Raw genomic sequence first — 22,755 nt, 5'->3', positions numbered from 1 at the left:
TTTAGATCACGAACTGGTCTGCTTAATGCAGAAGTTATTTTCATTTTACTTAATGGGTTTGCTAGACAATCTGACTCCTACATTTGCAATTTTCCTAATCTTTTACATGAGCATTTCCATTGCCTTTCAGGCTCTGATGGAAAATTAGCTTCAGTTACATTTCGTTAAATGAACTAGCTTCAGTGAGCTCTATGAAGTCGGCCTCATAAATCAGAGTCTTCATTCTTTAATCATGTTTTCTGCTCTTCCCCGGATTCTCCCCCGCTTATCTTTTCCAGGCATGGATTTGGCCATGACGGAACACGGTGTCCTTGATCACGGCTCCAACTATTATCGTCTGTTCTCGTTCCTATCATCCCGTGGTCCTTTCTCCTCATTCCTCCTTTCCAAGGACTTCACTCTAGTGGAATGTGTTTTAGACACTACTTTGTTCTCAACTCCAGACCAGATCTTATCTAGGTACTTCTGTGGGTGTCTCTGTCTCTGCCTACAATCTTGGCAAACTTCTTGAGGCAAAAGTCACAGATGGTGCACTCCTGTGACAAGAGACTCCCACAGAAATTTCATGAAATTGGGGTTCTCAGAAGCCCCGGGGGCGAATGGTGAGAAAACTGTTAGGAAGGTCACAAGGCCAAACTTAGAAACAACTGGGAAGCTGGCAGAATTGATCCTCAGCTCTCACCAGCCTCTGCCAAGTTTCAATGCCATGTGCTCTTTCAGGATGTTCTGGTCTTCTTTCCCAGACTGCCAACCTGGATAGTCGGTAAGATCCACAATCTGATGTTCTATGCTTATGCTTATTCAAATGTGTGTTTCATTAGCTCTCAATCAATGATTAAGAGGGTGAAAGATCTGAACAGACACTTCACTAAAGAAGATACAACGATGGCAAGTAAGTACACGAAAAGATGAGCTACATCATTGGCCATGAGGGGGATGCCAATTAAACGTGCAGTGAGCTAACACCACACATTCTCCACAATGGCAAATTAAATCGCCGTCAAAAAAGTTAGATTTTTAAAAATTAAAGCAATTAAACACACTAAGTATTGGCAAGAACAGAGCAATCGGAAGTCCCATACACTGCTGGTGGGTATGCAAAATGGTATGGTCACTGTGGAAAACCGTGCTGACAGTTTCTTAAAAGAGTAAAGGTACACATACCATGTGACCCAGACGTTCCCCTTCTGGGCATTTACCCAAGAGAAATGAAGGCAGATGTCCACACACTGACATACACAAACATTCACAGCAGCTTCATTTACAATTGCCCCAAACTGTAAACCACCTAGATTAGTCTAATCCACCTGCCACAACAAAATACCACAGACTGCATGGCTTTAACAACAGAAATTCATTTTCTCACAGTTCTGGAGGCTGGAAAGTCCAAGATCAAGGTTCCGATAGAGTTTGGGTTCTGGCGAGGGCTCTCTTCCTAGCTTATGGATGGCCGCTTTGTCCTCATATGGCTTTTCCTCTGAGGGCGCTTGGAGAGAGAGAGAGAGAGCGAAAGCGAGCAAGCTTTCTGGTATTTCTTCTTCTAAGGACACTAATCCTATCCAATCAGGGCCCCACCCTTATGACTTCATTTTACCTTGATTACTTCCTAAAGGATCTATTTCCAAATACAGTCACACTGGGGGTTAGGGCCTCAACATATTAATTGGGAGAAGGGGGAGATACATGTCAGTACATAGCACAACCCAAGTATCTATCAACAGAAGAATGGATAAAGTAGTGATGGTATATCCATACAATGGTATACTATTCAGCAATTGAAAGAAATAAACTTTTTAAAAAATATTTATTTTTGAGAGAGAGAGAGAGGACACAAGTGGGGCAGGGGCAGAGAGAGGGGGACAGAGGATCCAAAGCAGGCTGTGCGCTGACAGCAGGCAAGCCTGATGTGGGGTTCGAACTCGCAAACTGCAAGATCGTGACCCGAGCCTAAGTCCGACACTCAACCGACTGAGCCACCCCGGTGCCCTCAAAGGAATGAACTATTGATGTCCTCAACACTACAGATAAAATTTAAGATCATCATGCAGAGTGAAAGAAGCCAGACCAAAAAAGAGGATATATACAAGGTGATCCCATTTGTATAAAACCTTAGAAATGCAAAGTTATCAAAGTAACAGAAAGCAGATTAGTGATGATCTGGGGAGGAGGAAAGGCGAGAGGAACAGGAGGGAGGGATTAAAAAGTGGCACAAGAGCATTTAGGGAGTTGTATGTTCATTACCCTGATTGTACTGATGAGTTCATAGATAATGGTTTCAGTTATCATCTTGTCTGCTTGAAATCTGTGCGGCTAACCATTTCGGTCATACCTCACTGAAGCTGTAAAACAATTTACATTTCATAAGCCCTCACTTGGGCAGATTTAATTCTTTTGTAGCAATGCTGACCCCTCTTACATATCCTGTACAGAGCTATTTCTGGCTCTCCTTTCACTCTCTGGCTGCCTTGTCTGAGCCAGGATTTTCTTGTGCTCTACCAAGTAGTAAGAGGTCTGTTTATAAAGACAAACAATGATCAAGGGGAGCAAAGTATTTTCTTCTAAAGCATATTTTGAAATCTGAAAAAAAAATTACTAAACACATTTAATATGGTTTTACTTATCACAGTATTAACTGGTCTTTGGAGAAATGATGGGCCATGCCTGGGGATGCCAGGATATCACCTGAGAAACCACGTGCCCAGGAATGTATGATGTCTGATCTGGGCACCTGTGTATTGATGCATAGGCAGCAACTACCACGAGTATGCCTACATGATGATTGATAGTCTGCAATTTCATTGATCATTTCAGCATGTATTTGTGATAATATCTCAGGAGCTTGGGTATCATCCAAGGGCTACAGCTAAGTCCCCAAGCTCCCAAGCTCCAATGTGAATGTTTCTTGCTACTATCCCCCCATAGGCAGCAGGGGCTGGTAGATGCTGGCCAGGTCCTATAAGTGACAATAAGAGCCAGAATGTGTGCGTGAACTGGTAAAAATGAAGCCCAGCCATCTCTCGTTGTGAAAAGCACGGTCACAATACTTTGCAGCTCCTGCCATCAGGAGGTGGAGTCTTTTCCCTGCTCCTTGACTTTGGGTTGGTCTTGTGACCTGCTTTAACTGATGGGATATGGCAAAAGTGACATTGCACAAGTTCCAGAACGTAGGCCTAAGAGGTCTTGCAGCTCCCTGGTGGCCCTCCTGGCACACCCCTGCAGCCATGTAAGCTTGCATTAGACTACTGAATGACATCAGCTGGACAGGAGCAGCTGACAGCTTGCATCAAGGCTCCAGTCCCATAAGTGAGGTCATCTTAGATCATCCTGCTTCAGTCAACCTACCAGAAGATTGCAAGCTCGTGAGTGACCCCAGGTGAGACTGGGTCAGCCTGGCCCCAGCTGCAGAATCATGAGCAAATAGATGGCTGTCTTAAGTGGTTACGTTTTCGGGTGGCTTGCTATACAGTAATAAGATACCTGTAATGCTCACCTAAGGGCCAGCCCCGTGTGAAATCTAAGGCAGTTCTCAAGCCCCTAAGAACGACTGTGTCGTGTTTTTACTGTCTTGTGTCATAACAGCGGGCAAGTCACCTACCATCTGCACCTCAATTGTTTTGCTCCTCAAACAGGAACATCATTATGTATTACAGAGGGTTGAGAAAAATTATTCTTGCAGGACATTTCTGTATGTTGTTGTTAGAGAGTAAAAAGTTTAGCTACATATTTAGAAAGTGGGGTCTATTTTGATAGCTTTGGCTAATACGATTTCTCGGTTGAGTCTGTCCTTAAATAGTTTTGATGTTAGGCTGTTCTGGTTTGTTTGTTTTTTTTTTCACTAGCAGACAGTTTCAGACTACTGATTACTACCTCTTCCTTCTCGTCTACCCCCGCTCCCCTTCTCCCCAATGCCATATCCTTCTTTGTCATCTTTGGGGCAGGAGACCTGGGATGGATGTTGCCTTTTATCCTTCTCATTTAGGACAGACTGTATCTTATTTCTACTTCTTAATCCTAGCACAGTGCCCTTCATGTAATGGGTGTTCAATGGTTTCATTCAATATATGTTGAATGAAAACACTATTAAACTGCCAGTGCTTGGGTAGAAAGGCCCAAGGAAGGTATAAACTTTATTATTTCATTATAGAGGGAAGCTGCCTTTTAAAAGAGGCACCTGCTGGGGCACTTGGGTGGCTCAGTCGGTTAAGCATCTGACTTCGTTACACTCAGGTCATGATCTCACGGTTCGTGGGCTCGAGCCCTGTGTCAGACTCTGTGCTGACGGCTCAGAGCCTGGAGCCTGCTTCATATTCTGTCTCCGTCTCTCTGTGCCTCTTCCCCACTCATGCTCTTTCTTTCTCTCTCAAAAATAAATAAACACTAAAAAAAGTAAACAAATAAAAATAAAAGAGGCACCTGCTAAAGGGTGCCTGGGTGGCTCAGTTAGTTAAGCATCTGACTCTTGATCTTGGATCAGGTCATGATCTCACGGTTGTGAGTTTGAGCCCTCAGCACAGAGCCTGCTTAGGATTCTCTCCCCCTCTCTCTGCCCCTCCCCTACTTGCTCCTTCTTTCTCAAAATAAATAAAAAACAAAAATAAAAGAGGCACCTGCTGAAATCCAGGCCTAGGATGGGTACAACAAAGGACCTTGGGGCAGACCCTGTTTTGCAAGAATAGTCTGAGTTGGCTTTTTGGCTTCCTAAGACGAAGTCAGTGGTGACCCATTGTCCTCGAGGAAGGAAGCAAATAGAGTGAGCTTCCCAGCTAGGGCTTGGTCTAATCCCTTGTATGTGGATGACTATTGGGGAAAAGTTGGAGAAATATGCATTAGAGGCCAGGGACCCTACTTGAATGAAAGACTACATTTCTTCGGGGTTTAGTATTAGTCAACGCTTCTGATTCCTCAGATGGTTCCAGCTAAGGTCAATGGGCAGGAAGGGATACCAACGCTCCCCAAAGGGCAACTTAAGTCAATAGTGAGGGGAATCTGGAATGGTAATTTGGGCTCAACACCGGCACTGAGATTGTAATGTTGGAAAGGCTGGTGGTGGGCAGAATGTGTGTAAGCCTGGAAACCTTTCCTGAACCAGTCACCTGGCACTCTGAGCTTTGGAAACAATAACTGTGAGTACGTGTGAAACACACAGATGAAACTTCAGGAGGCTGGGCCCTTAGAGGTGTGGCAAGACCGTGACAACAGCCAGAATTTAAAGCTCTGGCCTAGTGTACCAGTGCGAGAAGAGACAACCTCTTCCTCTATCCCTTATACTGTGACAACTATTTTCTCTCTGATGAAGAGTGTGGGGTACAGAGCTCAAGTCTCCAGGTTCAAGCCCCAGTCCTACCAATATTGCCTAGAGGATCCTTACAAGGATTACGCGGAAGATGCATGTAACTTGCTTCGAACAATACTTGACACAGGGTGAAAGGTCAATAAATGTTGGTTATGTGCATTCACAGGTGGAGACAAGGATGACACAGGGCTGTGCAAGATGTCCCTTTTCAATTGTGGTCACGTAGGCAGCCATGGCAGGTTCTCTGGCTTTCCCTCCTGAGGCACTCGGAATGAGTGAGAACTGGTGCTTTGTCTTGAGACTATCGTAGCTTGTCCCATTGGATATCGTGTCCCAGGCGTGAGTCTGATGCCGCATCTCTGGCAGCTGATCCTAAAGAACTAGGGGTACTTGAGGTGCTCTGCAGCTATGTCCCAGCTTCAAGGTGAGCGCAGAGAAGCCTGCGTAGGATTTAGGGCTATCACCAAAGGTAGCCCCAGTCTCACATGGCAAAACCGGACTCAAGCTGTCTGATAGGACATTCAAGAGAAATGTGACCTTGCTTTGTGAAGCTTAAATGGAGCGAAGTGGCTCATGTCAGTGACTTTTGAATTCCCATTTCCCACAGTGGGTCTCAAAGCGTGGTCCTGGATGAGCGGGATTGGCAGTAACCGGGTACCGGTTAGAAATGCAAAGCTTCAAGCCCCCTCCCAGACTTCCTGAATCGGAAACTCTGTGGTGGGGCCCAGCAAGGTCTGTTTTGAGAACCCCCTGGGGAGGTTCTATTGCTTATGAAATAGTCGGGATGCTCTATCCCTGACCAACGGTTGTTTGCCCAGACCCTGCTTGACCTCTTGTGATGGGGAACTCACCACCTCTGAGCAGTCCCCCCAAACACCTCCTGGCCAAATCAAACTTGTAGTTTTCTTTCCTTAGTTCTTTCTCTTTAAAAATTATTTATTTATTTATTTATTTATTTATTTATTTATTTTTGAGAGAGAGAGAGTGAATGAGCAGGGAAGGGGCAGAGAGGGGGGGGACAGAGGATCTAAAGCAGGCTCTGCGCTGACAGCTGAGAGCCTGATGCGGGGCTAGAACTCATGAGCCATGAGGTCATGACCTGAGACTAAGTCAGATGCTTAACCGACTGAGCCACCTAGGTGCCCCCTCTGTCCTTGGTTCTAAGTCTACCGTGTAATTAAGTCACTTGGAGGAGTTAAAATACATACATACGTACATACCAGGTAACTTACTTTGTTTACATTATACTTAAGAGTTGGACGTGTTCAGATCGTGCTGTTTGGATTCTATATCCTTAGTGACATAATTTGCATAATTTATAGGTCTCACATAGTAGTGGAGGCGAACACTTCAGGGTTTCTGTATCCAGATTCTTTGTTAATTATTTATTGCCCAATGAAACATTTATATAGAGAGATTAAGAAAATACTTATTCTTAAAGAAAAGGAATTGTACCATGGAAGGAGGCATCAAGTAGTGAAAAGGATCTGTACCACTCTGTAAGACCTGAGTTCTTTCTTAGATCTGCTGTTGGTTAGCACCATGTTATTGGAGCATGCCATTTACTTTCCCTGCTTCTGAGTTTCCCAGTCTGTAAAATAAAGGAGTTGGGTTAATGGTCAATTAGGGATTCTATGAGTCTTACTTTGGAAGACAACTTTTGTGAGATAAGGAATGCATTTTCATGAGGGATCTATGTTGACTAAAGAGAATACAGAATGTCCATTAAGAACATTTATGACAGGGCACCTGGCTTGCTCAGTGGAAAGAGCATGCGACTCTTGATCTGGGGGTCGTGAATTCAAGCCTCACATTGGGTGTGGAGATTATTAACTAAATAAACAAACTTAAAAAAAAAAAAAGAACATTATGACAAAAAACACAGGCCTGTTTCTTCAAGCATCACTGGTAACCTGCTCTGGAATCTGGGTCCTGATCCTTATTCTTTGCTTTGGGAATGAGCACTAGGAGGCTTGGCAGAATGGAAAACAGGTGTGGAAGGAGCTAACAGGGGTTTTGGAGAAATGACAGACTTGCTTTCCTGAAATAAGCTTGAGCCTTCAGCCAAATGACATGTGTAGATTTCCATAAATAAAAAAAAAACCTCATGGTAAATATAGATTCATTAAACGGTCTTAAAAATAGGATCTAGGCTTGGGCTGTAGCCTTGGGTATGGGATACAATGCAACGTTCCTCTCTCACCTTCCCTTTCCTTGTCTTTTCTTCACTCATCCATGAGCTTTTATCTTAAAAGGAAATGTGCCAAGACTCTGGTTATAAATAACTGATTGGCTAATTTAGTTCAAAAGATATGTTCTGAGTGAAGGATACTGGAGTGGCTAGAGCTTTAAAGGAACACACTGAACAACTGAGTTCAGGGAGTGAGCTTCCTGAGCTCAGCAAGGCACCTGGGGATCTTTTCTATGGACTACCACTGTGAATGACCCTCTGGATTTGTCCCAGCTCAAAATTCAGATTTCCCGGGAAGGGATTCTGATTGCCCAGCTTTGGTCCTATGTCTACCCTATGATCAAGGGACGGGTCCTGTGATTAACAACTGCACCAGAAGAGCATGGACAGGGGTGGAAAAGTCCCTCAAAAGTGTGTGTATGTGTGTGGTAGGAGTGGGGTCTAGTGGATGCTACCAGAAGGGGGAGGGGAGGGGCAGACAAACATCATAGTGTCCAAGGCTCCAAAACTCAGGGATATCTGCAAGTGACAGCAAGTTCAGGCAACACTACATGTTCCCAGGGCACAACTGGATAATTTCAGGAGCTCTGAGGGCTGGCTGACACCCAGTGGTAGTTTATATCATAGAGGATACACCCAACTCTTTCTTCTTCCTCCTCTTCTCCTCCTCCTCCCCCTCCCCCTTCCTTCTCCTTCGTTAAAGTTTATTTATTTTGAGAGAAAAAGAGAGAGAGACAGAGACAGAGAGCAGGGGAGGGGCAGAGAGGGAACGAAAGAGAATCCAAAGCAGGCTCCACATTGTCAGCACAGAGCCTGATGTGGGGCTTGAACTCAACGAACTGTGAGATCATGACTTGAGCAGAAATCAGAAGTCAGACATTTAACCAACTGAGCCACCCAGGTGCCCCTCTTTCTTCTCATTATGAGGCTTGTTATAGTTGACATTCAATCATATTCATTAACTGACTGAATAAATGAATGATACAACTCTTACACAGGCTAAGGGGGGACTTCTATTCAACATTAGCTGAGTTGAATTCGTTTAGAAACTGCTTAATTATGTATCTTTCCATTGCAAGTGACTAAAGCCCATCAGAGTTATCTTCAGCAAAAGATGGTCCTTGCTGGGGTATCATTTCGGGCAGGCAGGGTCAGAGATGAACCTAGTCCTGAATATCAGGAAGCCTCCAGCCCTGTCTTCCCTCCTCTCTAAGCTTCTGCTCCACTCTTCCAGAAGTTTGGCATTCTTTAATTTTCAGTCTACCTTGCCAGTAAATAGCTCTCCATGCCTCCAGGATTTGTATCTTTTCCTCTCAAAGCCCAGGGTGACAGAAACGTGACTTTCATTTCCATTCCAAACCCAGAGCAGGGACTGACTCTACGTGGCCCAGATTGGGCCAGGGGTCTGCCCCTGACTCAATCAACCAAGATGGCCAATGATTCTTGGTGGAGGTGGGGTGGGGGGAGGGAGTACCATTACATGATGAATTTGGCTATGAGAGCAGTTCTTGGAAAGGAAGGGGGATGTGAGCAGACAACCCAACTGGTGTCTCGTACAGAAGCCAAATAGTGTAATATTTGCTTATTATTTCTAGAGCGCTTTAAGAATACTTGAAGAATACTTAATTCTTGGCCTAACTGTATGAGGTAGGCATAATCAGGTAAGAGTATTTCTTTCATATCTACTTTTTTTGACTCTGCCATGGTATCTGTTTTTCAATTCTTGCCTTTCCCACTTGACTTTATATTTATTGAAGGCAGAGACCATATTCTCTTTATCTTTGCATCTATATCTGTAATGCCTAGCTCTGGGCTCCATACATGGTGGCATCTAATTGATGCTCAACCAGTTGAATGTCTATTTTTACAGATAAGAAAATTGAGGTGCAGAGTATTATAATGCAGATGAGCCCTCAAGAGTCCCCAGTTATGCTGTGGCTTACACTAGGTTGCCAACTGGGCAAGAGGGTCATGTAGCAGCTTAGAAAGATCATACCTTAAGGCAAAGGGCCAAGACTCTGACGTTAGAGGCCTCCAGAACAGCCTCAGCTCTCCAGAAAGGGTCTTTGTCAGAGGAGGTAGACAAACAAGAAAAGAAGGAAGGTTATTAAAACTATCATTTCCTTGGGACTTGACTCGGCTATTGTATTTTATTTTTAAAGTTTATTTCTTTATTTTGAAAGAGAGAGAAAGAACACGAGAAGGGCAGAGAGAGAGAGGGAGAGAGAGAGAGGGAGAGAGAGAGAATCCCAAGCAGGCTCCGCACTGCGCAGAGCCCAGTGTGGGGCTTGATCTCATGAACTATGAGATCATGATTTGAGTGGAAACCAAGAGTCTGTCGCTTACCTGACTGAGCCACCCAGGTGCCCCTTGACTCAGCTATTTTAGCTGTCTGACATTTGAACTTGAACTTGATGGGAGAAAAAGGAGAAAGAAGCTGAGGAGGACAGTACCATGTTGGGAAGCTTTCTACTACATGACAGGAAGCAGTAAGGGATACCTACGAGGGTTTTATGGTCTCTGAACTGGGTTGGATCTTCCTGTTACGCCAATTATCCAACTGACCTGGGCAAGTCACTTCACCCCTTTGTGCCCATCGTCCCACCTCTTTATAGATGGGAGATAGTTATATAAGCACTATTATCTCTCTCCCTTCAAGGAAGACATATAAGAACTGTGCCCACAAAGATGAAGAGGCCAAGTCCCTTCTCTCAAAGGCCTGATGATCCAGGATGGGGAGCAGATGGCAGTGCAAAGTGCTGGGGGCTCTGAGTGTGGGTCAGTCCTACGGGTCAGTCCTTCCCAGAGAGGAAGCCACCTGTGTGTCTTTAGGATAGTCAGGAAAGGGTTCCCAGTGTGCAGAGCTTTGAAGCTAGGTCTTAAAGGAATTCTCTAGGCAGAGGAAGCGATGTCTACAGGAAGCAGTGGAATTATAACAGGTTAATTATGAGGTGATTGAATTACAAAAGGGCCTGAGGATGATATTAGTATTGTCAGATACTGTCAGGGCCTCATATTCATGCTGCACAGGCCACACTTGGCAGTCTGGTTTCAGGGGCACCAACCACAAAGGCTCTTGGAAATCACAGGCTCTGGATTCCTTTTCCCCAGCTTGCTGGTAGCAGCCATTCATCTGTTAAGCTCTGTTTCTCCCGAGCTGGAAGAGATCTTGAGAAACAATCTGGTGTCGTCCTCTACACCAAGGTAGGTATGGATTGGCATCCCCGTTTTATGGAAGAGGAAGCTGTGGGCTAGAGAGGGCCAGTTGGTAACTAAGGATATAGAACCCAGGACAGTTTCTCCTAGAGTTCTTTTTTATTTTTATTTTTTATTTTTAGGGAGAGAGGGCAAGTGCAAAGGGCAGAGGGAGAAAGAGAGGGGATCTTAAGCAAGCTCCATGCGCAGCGCAGATCCCGACGCAAGGCTCGATCCCACAACCCTGGGATCATGACCTGAGCTGAAATCAAGAGCTGGACACTCAACTGACTGAGCCACCCAGGTGCCCCTCTCCTAGAGTTCTTGTTTTCCTCTATCAAGATGCTTCTTTTGGTTCCTCTTAAGTTTCAAATCCCCATTTCAGGTAATACTTGTGGAACTATTTATTTATACCTCAAGTTTCAAGTTCTTTTTTGGCAACAAGTTATAAAAAGGAGAGAAGCCGACAGGAGGGAGCAAACAGAATGGGGGCGCTGGAGACTTCACAGACAAAAAGAGAAACTTCCGTGGCTTTTAGTGGATTCAGCACCTGTGGCAATCCTACCCAGTGGAAAGGCTCCTTATCCAAACCACAGACCTTGGGAGCTCTGAGAACCAGGACCACTGTTGTCCTAGCTAATGATGGGAAGGAGCCCAGGGGTATAAGTTTAAGGGTTTCAAGATTTATTGGAATAAATCGATATTATTTTATTTTCCTCTTTCCTTCTCACCTACCCCTATTAGTGACTTAGTGTCATGGCTCCGAAGAGAGAAAGGGAGATATACTGAACGGCCGGCCACACGGCAGGCCCAGCTACAGCTCACGAGGTACCCGGATGGCTCAGCCTGTGCATGTTGAGCTGTGGGGCAGGGGGGAGGCAGGGAAGACAGGGGGTCACGGTTGCAGTAATTGGAGTAACAGGAGACAAGTGTGCTGACTGTGGGTTATTAATAGGCACTAAGACCTATATTTACAACCAGCGGCTTAAATTAGGAGCAGACCAGTCACACCTAGCCAAATCCACGCCCTAAACCAAAGACACCTGAAGTGTGCAAAGTGCTCTTTGGGAACCTAGCTCGCCCAGTTTAGCAAGGAGGCTGCTTCAGGTAGGAGTAGCAAGATCTTCAGTGCTTGCTCAAGCTGTCTGTTGCAATTCTGCCCCTGGCGCACCTGCAGCCCAGCATGGAGAGCACCATTCTCTTTAAAGGGAGGAAGGGAGGGAGCCGGGGAAGAGGGAAGGAAGAGGGGACGGAGGGGAGAGAGGGAGGAATGTAAGTAGGTTGGAAGGAAGGGAGGCTGGAGAAAGGGAGGGAAAAAAAGACACCAGGCTCCTCACGTCAAAACCAAAGCTCAGGCCAAGCCCTCAGAGGTTGTCTTTTGAGAAAGTGCAAGCGGGGGAGGGGCACACAGAGGGGGACAGAGGATCTGAAGCTGGCTTTGTGCTGACAGCAGAGAGCCCGATGCGGGGCTCAAACTCACCAACCGTGAGATCAAGTGGGACGCCGACTGAACCACCCCGGTGTCCTCTTCAGAGGTTTTCTATTCTTCCACATCCAGCCTGCATATGAATGGGGAAATGGTTCCATTTCAGCATGAGAGAAAACTTCTACTCATAACATGCCAGAGGCCCAGAAGTGGAGCATGGGAACTTCCGTGTCAAGAGGCAAGAGGTAACTGCAGACGCCTAACCCTTAGGCAGGCGGCTGGGGGGGCTGGAGAGAGGGCTGCAAGTGCCCCGTCAGAAATGGTAACAGGGCATGGGATTAAGTCCACACTGGGTCAGAACTGGGAATTCTCTGAGGGAGAGGCTACGTTGCCTCTGAAGTGGAGGGGGGGGGTGGTCAACCTGGCCCCAGCCCTCTGTGTTTGGGAGGAAGAAAGAGAAGCAGCGATGAAGGCTGAGTGGGCTGCCCCAGGGGTCAACGTTGGGCACGTCCCATCTGCCTCCCCACCCCAGTCCCTTCTGAGTCCTAAAAGGGAGTCTCTCCAGTGCAGTGAATTTTGCACGGAGATAAACTCCTGATGGAAGGCTTCCTGTGGGTAAACCTGGGCAGATCTTGGGTTCTGCTCCAACTGGTACCGCTCCTGTCACTTAATGGCTGTGGGGCCCACTTTTTATACAAAGGGGTTATTGAAAGTACGCAGGGTATGGTTTTTTTGGTGAAGATGAAGCGGAAAATGCCCAAGAAGTGCTTGGCACAGGCCTGACAGGCTGATGGGCCTGAGAAGGTGAGTTCATTTTGCCATCACCCCCCTGCAACCCCCGTGTGTCCTTTCACAAGGACAAAGCCGGTGGACACCAGGAGATGTGGTGGGAAAGTTTGGTTTGTGTAACACAGAACCAACACTCTTGGAGGAATCGATTCCGAGTGGGGAAAAAGCCTGGGAATTGAAGGGGGTCCAGTGCTGCTCCTTACTACCGCATTATCACATTGAATAGCCTCTCTGAGCCTCTTGAGCCTTGGCTAAAAAGACTTTCCAACTGACAGGAAGTTTTTGAGGGCCCAAAGAGGTAATGTAATCATTTCTGCCTTAATTGAGGGATCATTATGTTCCAGGCATTGTTTTTAGTGCTACCCGTGTATCACCTCACTTAATCCTTGAAACCACTTTAGGCCTCGGATGTTTGCATGTATCTGAAATCATAAAACTATACACATTGAGGGGCACCTGGGTGGCTCAGTCGGTGGAGCGTCCGACTTCGGCTCAGGTCATGATCTCACGGTTTGTGAGTTCGAGTCCCCCATTGGGCTCTGTGCTCTCAGTTCAGAGCCTGGAGCCTGCTTCGGATTCTGTGTCTCTCTCTGTCTCTGTTCCTCCCCCACTCATGCTTTGTCTCTCTCTCTGCCTCTCAAAAAATGAATAAACATTAAAAAAATTTTTTTAAACTGTACACATTGAATGTGTGTAGTTCTTTTTGTATTGATTATACCTCAGCGAAGCTCTTAAGAAAACACTTTAAGGGGGCACCTGGGTGGCTCAGTTGGTTAAGCATCCGACCCTATATCTCGGCTCAGGTTATGATCTCACAGTTTGTGGAATCGAGCCCCACGTCAGGCTCTGTGCTCACAGTGCAAAGCCTGCTTCAGATTCTTTCTCTCCCTCTCTCTGCCCCTCCTCCCCTCAAAATAAATAAACTTTAAAAAAAAAAACCACTTTAGGAAATAGGTATGATTTTTTTATCCCCATTTTGCAGTTGAAGAAAGAGGCTTAACAGAGAATTTAAGTAAATTGTCCCAGACCACACAGCAAGTCATAGCAGAAGTGGGATTCAGACAGAGCACAAGCGGGGGAAGGGCAGAGAGAGAGACAAAACCCGAAGCAGGCTCCAGGCTCTGAGCTGTCAGCACAGAGCCTGACGCGGGGCTCGAACTCACAAACCATGAGCTCATGACCGATTCTCACCGACTGAGCCACCCAGGTGCCTCCATAGAAGTGTCTTTGGAACTGCAAACCACTGTTTGAAGGTCAGTTGTTACTACAATCAGTGGCACATCTGGTCTTTGTATACTAAGTGAGGGCATGTGGATCAGCTCCTAAACTACTGCCTGGTACTCAAGAAGCGCTCAGTCACTCTGCCACCCTTGCCCTTGTCTCCAAGAGAGGAGACGACGCAAAATAAGGAATGTCAGTCCTCCCATGTACAGAGCTATTGTGGGCGTGTCAAGGGCAGGTAATACAATAGCAAAGAAACAGACCACACAGCTGCAAGCAACCGCACCTGACCGGTGCACAATGAAATCCAAGGAAGCAAAGGAAGGGAAGTCCTGACACTGGGATCTCCTCTACCTTTAGTAAAACAGGAAGCACAGGATAGCTTTCCTCATGTTTCACAGGCCTGGCGGGGCCACCCTCTGGGGCTCCTGCTGACCTCACGCAGGCTTCATCCCTTAACCCAGGAAACACGCAACCATCCTCCTAAAGGCCTAACAGGTGTCAGGAGACTCATGTCTCATGTCTGTGAGCAAAAGGTTAACAGCTGTCAACTACGCAAAGCAGAGCCATTTTAAGAAGTTTCTTTGGGTAGAGATCTGGAAAGCCCAATGCTAAAATAGGAAGTATTGTATAATTTGGGCCTGGAGGTTTTCTAGTCATTATGGTACCCTTATTTTGTTTTGTTTTATTATTTTATTCTATTCTATTCTATTTTATTTAGAGAGCATGCAAGGGAGAGGGGCAGAAAGACAGGGAGAGAGAATCTCAAGCAGGCTGCATTCTCAGTGCAGAGCCCTGACATAGGGCTCGATCCCAAGACCCTGAGATCATGACATGAGTCAAAATCAAGAGTTAGACATTTAACTGACTGAGCCACCCAGGCGCCCCGTTTTTTGTTTTTTTTTCCCTAGTCACCTTATGGAAGTGATGTTTTTATTGAGTGACTGTTACCATTTAATGATCCTTGGCTGAACTCCAGACATATGTAATGGACTGCCCACCTGACCTATCCCCTGGGGTATGGAGGAGTGACCTCACACTCGGTAGGTCTAACAGCACACTGCTGAGGTGCTGCTCCCAATCTCCAGTAATGACAATGCTATGCTCCTATATGCTCAGGCCAAAGACCCCTTGGTGTCATCCTTGATTCCTCTTTCATACCCGTTCTGACCCATCAGCAAAGCTAGATTGATTTTAAAATTGGGGCCACCTTCTTTTTTATTTCCTTTGAGTTTTTTTTTTTTCATTTTTCCACATTTATTCATTTTTGAGAGACAGAGAGAGACAGAGAATGAGCTGGGGCAGGGCAGAGAGAGGGGAGACACAGAATCGAAAGCAGGCTCCAGGCTCTGTCCGAGCTGTCAGCACAGAGCCTGACATGGGGCTTGAACTCACAAACTGCGAAATCATGACCTGAGCCGAAGTTGGACGCTTAATCGACTGAGCCACCCAGGCACCCCTCCTTTGAGCTTTTTAATAAAATAATCTCGTGTGGCAGGAAAAGGAGAGGGTCAGGGGTTGGGGACACTGCCTCTTTGGTTAGTGTGGGGCCACCTTTTACCATACCACTGTCACCTCCCTTGTCCCAACCTGCCGTAATCACTTGCCAGGATCACTGAAGAGCCTCCTTGTCTGTCTCCGCCCTTGTTTTCTGCAGCCCACTGTGAGCCTGGAAGCCCTGGTGCTTCTGTCCTGAGTCAGACCACACCACTCCTCTGCTGAAAACCCCCAAGTGGCTCCCATGTCACTCAAAGTAAAAGCCCAGGTCCTTCTTTGACCTGAAAGTCCCACATGATCTGGCTCCCCCATGACCTCTATCTCCTACCTCCTCCTAGCCTGAAATTCTCCCTCCTGCTAGGTTGTTTCCTCTGCCTGAATGTTCTCCTCCCATATCAGTATGGCTGTTTTTCTCAGTTCCTTCAGATCTTTATTTCAAAAGGCACCTTGTGAAAGCGACCTAGTCTGGTCACTCTGAAATGTGACCCCTCTCCCCCCACTCCCCACCCCACCTTTTCTTCTTCTTAGCATTGATTCCTCTTTAATACTACATATTATTTTGATTGTTTATCTTGTTTGTCTGTTTCCCCCGCTAGAAGATAAGATGTATGAAGGGATTTTTGTCTATTTTGCTCACTATTGTATCTCCAGTGCCTTGAACAGCACCTGACACATAGTAGGCACATGTCTAAATATTTGGTGAGTAAATGAGCGAATGGAATAATAAACAAGGGACACAACATTAGCTGTGGATCCTTTAGCAAGTCATTTAGCCTCTCTAGGCTTCGGTTTCCTTGGATGTAAGACTGAGTTGGCACTAGATGGCTCTGAACTTCCCCGAAGTTGACATGAAGACATCCTTCGGTGAACATCTAGAGCTGGAAGTAGCTGTTTGGCAACAAAGGGTCTGAAGATTTGGGTTCAAGCCTTCAAGCCCAGGTGGAGAACACTTGTCTGGGTCTTAGTTTCCACAACAAATAGAGAGAGCTCCACCCAGTGGCCAGTAAGGTTACTTTCCACACTTAAAGTGTAAAAGTATTAAAGTCATTAAAAAAAAGAAAAAGAAAAAATTTGCCTCCATACCCCTCAATACCACACGGTGGCACAGTTGTCTACCACCGTCTCTAAGAGGGTGTTGCTGTGCCAAGCCTGTGACTAAATAGCCCGCCTGTCGTAAAATACATTTTTCATGGACAATTGTGAGAGCTGCTCATTCATCACGTCTCTCTGGTTTGTTTCAATAACAAATAACAGAAATCATTAAATGGATTTTTTTTTTTAGATAAGACGGCATAAATCTCAAAAGCAAAACGGAGAGTGGAAATTTCAGCTAAATCTTTGTCACCAGTGTGATTTAAAGAACAAGCTGAAAAGCTGTAAAACAAAAGAAGTCTATGCCAGTGTTAGGTGAGGCCATAGCTATCCTAAATTAGTTCTAAAAGTAAGTAGCCACGTACCTGTCTGCACATAACCAAGAATGTTCCCTCCAGGAGGTAGGAAGGCTAGGGAAGTACTGGACTGTTTATATTCTAGGACCTTTTTGTTTGCTTGAAACAGCCGTTAAAGACTCTGACAAATAAAACAGATTGTGAACAGTGCATGGCACATAGTCAGCCCTAAATTCATAGTAGCCATTGTCACTGTTGTTATTAACATCATTATTACAGTCATCCTTGGGTTCTAGTTTTTCCCCTCCTCTACCCTCTCTCCAACTAACAATAGTGCTTTTGGCTTGAAATTTACTTCAGATTACAAAAAAAAAAAAAAAAGATTTTGTGGGTCTTTATTCTAATTACAAAAGTGTTACATGGTTATTTTGGCTGCCTGGAAAATAAAGAAAAGCAAAGTGAAGGCAATACAAGTTACCCACATCCCACCACGCAGCTCAGAAATAACTAAAGATGTTGATACTATGCAAATGCACGTGCACACACACATTTGTGATCACGTTGTATTGTTAAAAAACAAAATTCAACCCGAGTAGGTTTTACAGATCTTATTGGCTTTATCCAACGATTCACGAATTGGGTAGCATCCCACCTCGCAGACAGAAAGGAGCTCTCGGGAGCTGTGCAAAACGGAAGACTTTTACAGGTGGAAGAAGCAGAAACAAGGAAGTTAATTGGACAACAAGTGGATTGGTTATAGCAAAATCACTTTCCTTTAGGGCATGGCCAGTGTCTATCAGGCAGAAGACCTCACGAGTGCTGACTGGGTGATTCGCATTGACCAGATTAAGACTCCATTTCTGGGAGAGGCCGAAACTGTAAATAAGTCTCAACTTGGTGACACAGGGCTTAGCATAAGTGACTCCATTTGGGGTCTGCTGTCATGTTTTTAACAGTATAAAGGGTTTTTTTTTCACTCATTTTTCATTTATCATTATATTAAGCACATTTCCACATCATTAAATGTTTTCATAATCATTTATAATAACATACTTCGTTGATCAGCAAATAAGTACATCTTACATTTTTTAATTTTTTTTTTTTTTTGAGAGAGAAGAGAGTGCGGGTGGAGGGGCAGAAAGAGAGAGGAAGAGAGAGAATCCCAAGCAGGCTCTGCGCTGTCACCACAGACAGCACAGATTGTGGGGCTCAGTCCCACAAACTGTGAAATCATGACCTGAGCTGAAATCAAGAGTCAGACGCTCAATGTATAGAGCCACCCAGGTGCCCCGAGAGTATTATCATCCCCACTTTCCTAAAGAGGGATCTGAGACACTGGGAGATTAACTTGCCTAATGGCAAACAGTGAGTATGGATTCCGATTCTCAGAGTCCAAGGCCCCAGACTTAACCATCAGTCTGCTTTTTTTCCCCTTCTGTTTACTCCCTACCTCCATCCCTCCTCCCTTCCTTCTTTTCTCCCATCCTTCCTCCCTTCTCTCTTCTCCTTCCTTTTGCCTCCCTTCTCTTTTTTAGACGGAAAAACCATAGTTGAACTCCCAGTCAGGAAGCCTCTGCAGTTTCCTTGGGTGTGATGAAAGGCTGTTTCTGAGGGTGATGAGTGGAGCAAAGAAGGAAGTAAACGTGCTGAATATTTAGTGGGCGCTAAGCAGCATGCTGAGAGCTTTTGTATGACTGGTCTCGTTTAATCCTATAAGCTTCTAGAAAAAGGAGTTTCTATTGTTATACCTATTTAACAATGAGGAAACTGAGGCTCAGACAGGCACCTTGCCCAAAGTCGCACAGTTTTTAATGAACAGAGCCAGGATAAATCATGATCTGACAGAAGTCTGGTGCCAACTTGCATCGCTGATCGCTATTATTCTCTCCCCGCTTTATGCTATACTTTTCAGTATGGTGGAGCAAATGGTCCTTTTCTGGGTGATATTTGTCAACCTCTCCTCAAGAACTTAACAATGGTAAAATCTTGGTAATTCCACCCGGCTTTCAAAGTCTTTTGCCATCTGCCCGTTTTTTAGTTGGTCAATTTCACTTCCCACAACTCCCTTTCTGCACTCTCTCCTCTTTGCAGGCTGGTATTTTGTGCCACTGCTGTCTATTACATTGATTTCCTCGTCCACGCTTTCTAGTCTCCGTTATCAAGCTGCATACATCCTTCAGTGCCCACCTTAAGCACCTCCTTACGCATTCCTCATCTCTTGGTCCTAGGTGACAGAGACATTTCATCACCTCACAGCTCTGTGCAAAAGCTTTCAGTGATAGCCTTTTAATTGCTAAACAGAAGCCAGGCTTCTTAGCTTGGTATTCAAGGTAGCCATTCAGTCACAAATAGGTACTGAGAGCCAGTTATGTGCTAGGCACTCTTGAGGTGCTGGTCGAACTGTAGAGAACCAGACAGACGGGTTTCTATCCTGATGGTGAACAAACTGGACATTAAATAATTACAAATAATCAACTAAATAATTATTAGTATGATTCAAGCAATTACAAGGTTCTCTAGAATCTGGTCTCAACCTATTTTCAGTTCCTTCTCATCCTTTATTCCATTCAGACGAGCCTACTCATTCCATTCCCGCCTCTGTGGCTGTGCCCTTACTCTCCTGTTTTTCCTGGGTGTGGGTTCTTCCCTGCTCCACCCTCTACCCCTCCAGGACTGGCTTTAGTTCCACGTCTTCCTTGAAACCCTGCTCCACAACTTTAACCCAAAGGATCTTCCCTCATTTGAATTTCTAGCACTTATCCATTGGACAAATATTTACTGAATGACTTCTTGAAATGTTTGATGAATGACTCTTCATGAAGTCCTAAACACATGCTACGTATTAAAGATTTAAATTATATAAGGAGTTAGACTCTTCCTACTGAGAGGGATCAAGGATCTTTTTTTTCCCTCTTCTCTGGGTGGGGGTGGGGGAGAAGAGTGGAGATCAAAAAAGCTACAGTAAAACATATAAAATTACCAATCAACAAAATGACAATAAAAATTGCCCAATCACTCATAATGATGTAGGAAACAGGCAAATGAAAAATTAAATTCCCTTACGGCCTACAGCCCATTGACAAGTCCTTGAGACAGGCAGAGTGATCTCCCTCTAGAAGCTCAGCTGCCTCGATGATGACACTTTGCTAAGGGCAAAAGGGAATCTTAGCTTAACGTGATCCTGATCCCCCAGAATCCTGTAAGTCTACTTTGACATATAAAAATTCCTTTGGAAACTTCCTTTATCTTTACTGCCGCCCTCAAGATATATGTTGGCAATCATCCTCCAAGCATATGCCTCACTGATATATATCTTAAGGGTCTCATGACTAAAGTTTTATTAGACAATAATAAATAACATTTTCCTAACAACAGCTAGCCCCCTCAAAGTCCTGGAAACCTTGCATCCAAAATTCCTTAGACTTTCAATATCCCCAACCCCCTCCCAGCCTGAAGGTATATAATCAGTCACCCATCAGAACCCCAGTGCAGCTCTTTCTGCCCATGGGTCCTGTCCCCGTGCTTTAATGAAATCACCTTTTTGCACCAAAGATGTCTCAAGAATTCTTTCTTGGCCGTCAGCTCCGGATGCCCACCACTCTAAAACCACGTCAAAAATCCTACTACTTGAGGGGCACCTGGGTGGCTCAGTCGGTTGGGCGACCGACTTCGGCTCAGGTCATGATCTCGCGCTCCGTGGGTTCGAGCCCCGCGTCGGGCTCTGTGCTGACAGCTCGGAGCCTGGAGCCTGTTTCGGATTCTGTGTCTCCCTCTCTCTCTGACCTTCCCCCATTCATGCTCTGTCTCTCTCTGTCTCTAAAATGAATAAACATTAAAAAAAAAATTTTTTTAAAAATCCTACTACTTGAAAGAGATCTACCACTGACAGCTTTCTATCTTCCTAGTTGTTTCTGTTTCTATTTCTCTGTGTGTGTGTCTAGGAAAAATTTATTTTCCCTCCAAGATTATCAGGAAAAATCTTTTTTCTTATGGTCTTTTTTTTTTAAAACCGAATACATCTACCCCCGCCCCCCGCCCCCACTTTCCTGCTCTTCTGCTTGAAGGTGGAATAGTTTGTTCGAGGTTGAACAAAACCCAGCAAATTTACTCAAGGACTCATCCATATCTTTTCCAGTCCGATGTTCAGATAAGAAGCTGAACATTGTTTTATGGTGTTTCCTCAGAAGTCCTTCCTCAAGACCTACCCTGGATGCTCTTCAGAAGTTCCAAGACTTCCAATGTGTGGGATGCCTAGGTATACAGTGTAGCCATACTTTTATGAAAACTACAGAATGTGGGGCCTACAAGAACACAGATCTTCAAGTTGGTCCCCCTCACTTAAAGGATGAGCAGGCTGAACTACAGTGTTAAGTACTTGCCCACGATCATGCAGCTAGTTGGGACAGGGCTGAAGATGCCGGCCCTGATTACCTTTACAGATTGTTCCACTGTCTCCAGCTCGTCTAACAATCAACCTCCAGCTAAAACTAAACGGAAAATACGCAGTGAAGCACCAACTCTTGCCAAGCAAATTGTATTTACTCGTGCCACTGATCAGGGAAAAGGGTACACAGTTTGGTAGAGATTGAGCTGGACCTTTTAGCGCTGACTTGTTTTGAAATGTCAGAAAACTTTCTCCTTGGAAATCTACATTACTATGATAGGATTACAACAAAGAGGAAGTATTCAGGGCCACTTACCTCACTCTTTCCTAATGTTTGAGAAATGGAGGATAAGAAAAAGATGTAGGAAAAGGTTGGTCCTTGATCATGAACTGTAGCATTGGCCCGTGTGTATATTCTACTTTGGTTCTTAATCTGATTTCTAGAGATCAGCACGATCTGAGGTGCAATTCATTCGAGCAAAAGTAGAAAAACCGAGTCTCTTCAGAGAGGCCAAGCCCTCTCTTCACGGATAGTTTTCAAACTGAGCTTTCCGGCCTCGGTTTGAAGCCCCAGTAAGGTGGTCTCTCATTCATTCTCTCTGAATTCTAAAAAGTGCCAATTCTAAAAAGATTGGAATCTCTTACAAAGGCGGGAACTGTGTGAAAAGGGCGGGAACTGTAGTTTTAAGAGTGCTTCTAAAGAACGTTCCAATGGGCCTAAAGGCCTTATAGAGATTAAAGGTTTCCTGGGTGGGAGTGGGGCTGGGAGCGGAAGCTGATCCACCTGGTTGGACAGGGGCAGACGCACATCCAAGAGCGGGGAGAACCCAACTGCAGGAGGGAGCTAGAGAAGAAAGGGCTCTGGGCGGGGAGGTGTACAACCCAGCTCTCTTCCTCTGCCCCCTCTCAAAAGCTCACTTGAGGATCAAGAGCACAGGTGCTGGCCAACGGGGCCCCTGCCCTACGCCAGCAAACAAAGGGCGCAGCCTCCTACAGCCTTTTTGGTCTGAATGGAGGTTCGGCCTTACCTTTCTGGGTCCACCCATCCCTCCGCATGCACCCAATGAGGCCGCAGCCTCCTCCAGCCAGGAGGTGTTGAACTCTCGCAAGAAATGGACAGGTAGCGCGGACCAATGGTTGGAGCCGCCGCGGGCCAATGGGAGAGGGAAATGGGTCGACCTGGGGTTGAGAATGAGAGCCCGCAAAAGGGGGCGGGGCCTCGGGGGAGGGACACGTAGGCGCCGGGGGTGGAGAGGGGCGGGCGGGTGGCAGGCGGGAGGAACCTGCGGACGGTCGGCCGCGGCCAATGGGAGGGCGGGCTGGCGTGGGGGGGTGGGCCCGGTGCCGGGCGGCCCCGCCCCTTCGGGTCCG

General features: G+C 45.7%; 1 long non-coding RNA gene across 2 annotated transcripts; it reads right to left on the bottom strand.

Annotated features, from left to right (window-relative positions):
• Positions 1-1,413: 1,413 nt before the first annotated feature.
• LOC122239650 lies at positions 1,414-22,464 on the bottom strand. 2 transcript variants are annotated; one of them, XR_006218964.1, is made up of 4 exons: positions 22,413-22,464; positions 12,160-12,238; positions 9,481-9,548; positions 6,705-6,884 (listed from the first exon to the last, which is right to left on the bottom strand). It is a non-coding gene; the product is annotated as an uncharacterized LOC122239650 (long non-coding RNA). The 2 variants fall into 2 exon arrangements; XR_006218965.1 differs by lacking the exons at positions 6,705-6,884; positions 9,481-9,548 and adding an exon at positions 1,414-1,486.
• Between the last annotated feature and the right edge of the window lie 291 nt (positions 22,465-22,755).

Source organism: Panthera tigris, chromosome B3 (genome assembly GCF_018350195.1).
Source record: "Panthera tigris isolate Pti1 chromosome B3, P.tigris_Pti1_mat1.1, whole genome shotgun sequence".
In the NCBI taxonomy this organism is placed as follows: Eukaryota; Metazoa; Chordata; class Mammalia; order Carnivora; family Felidae; genus Panthera; species Panthera tigris.
This window is presented reverse-complemented; position numbering and strand designations above follow the sequence as displayed.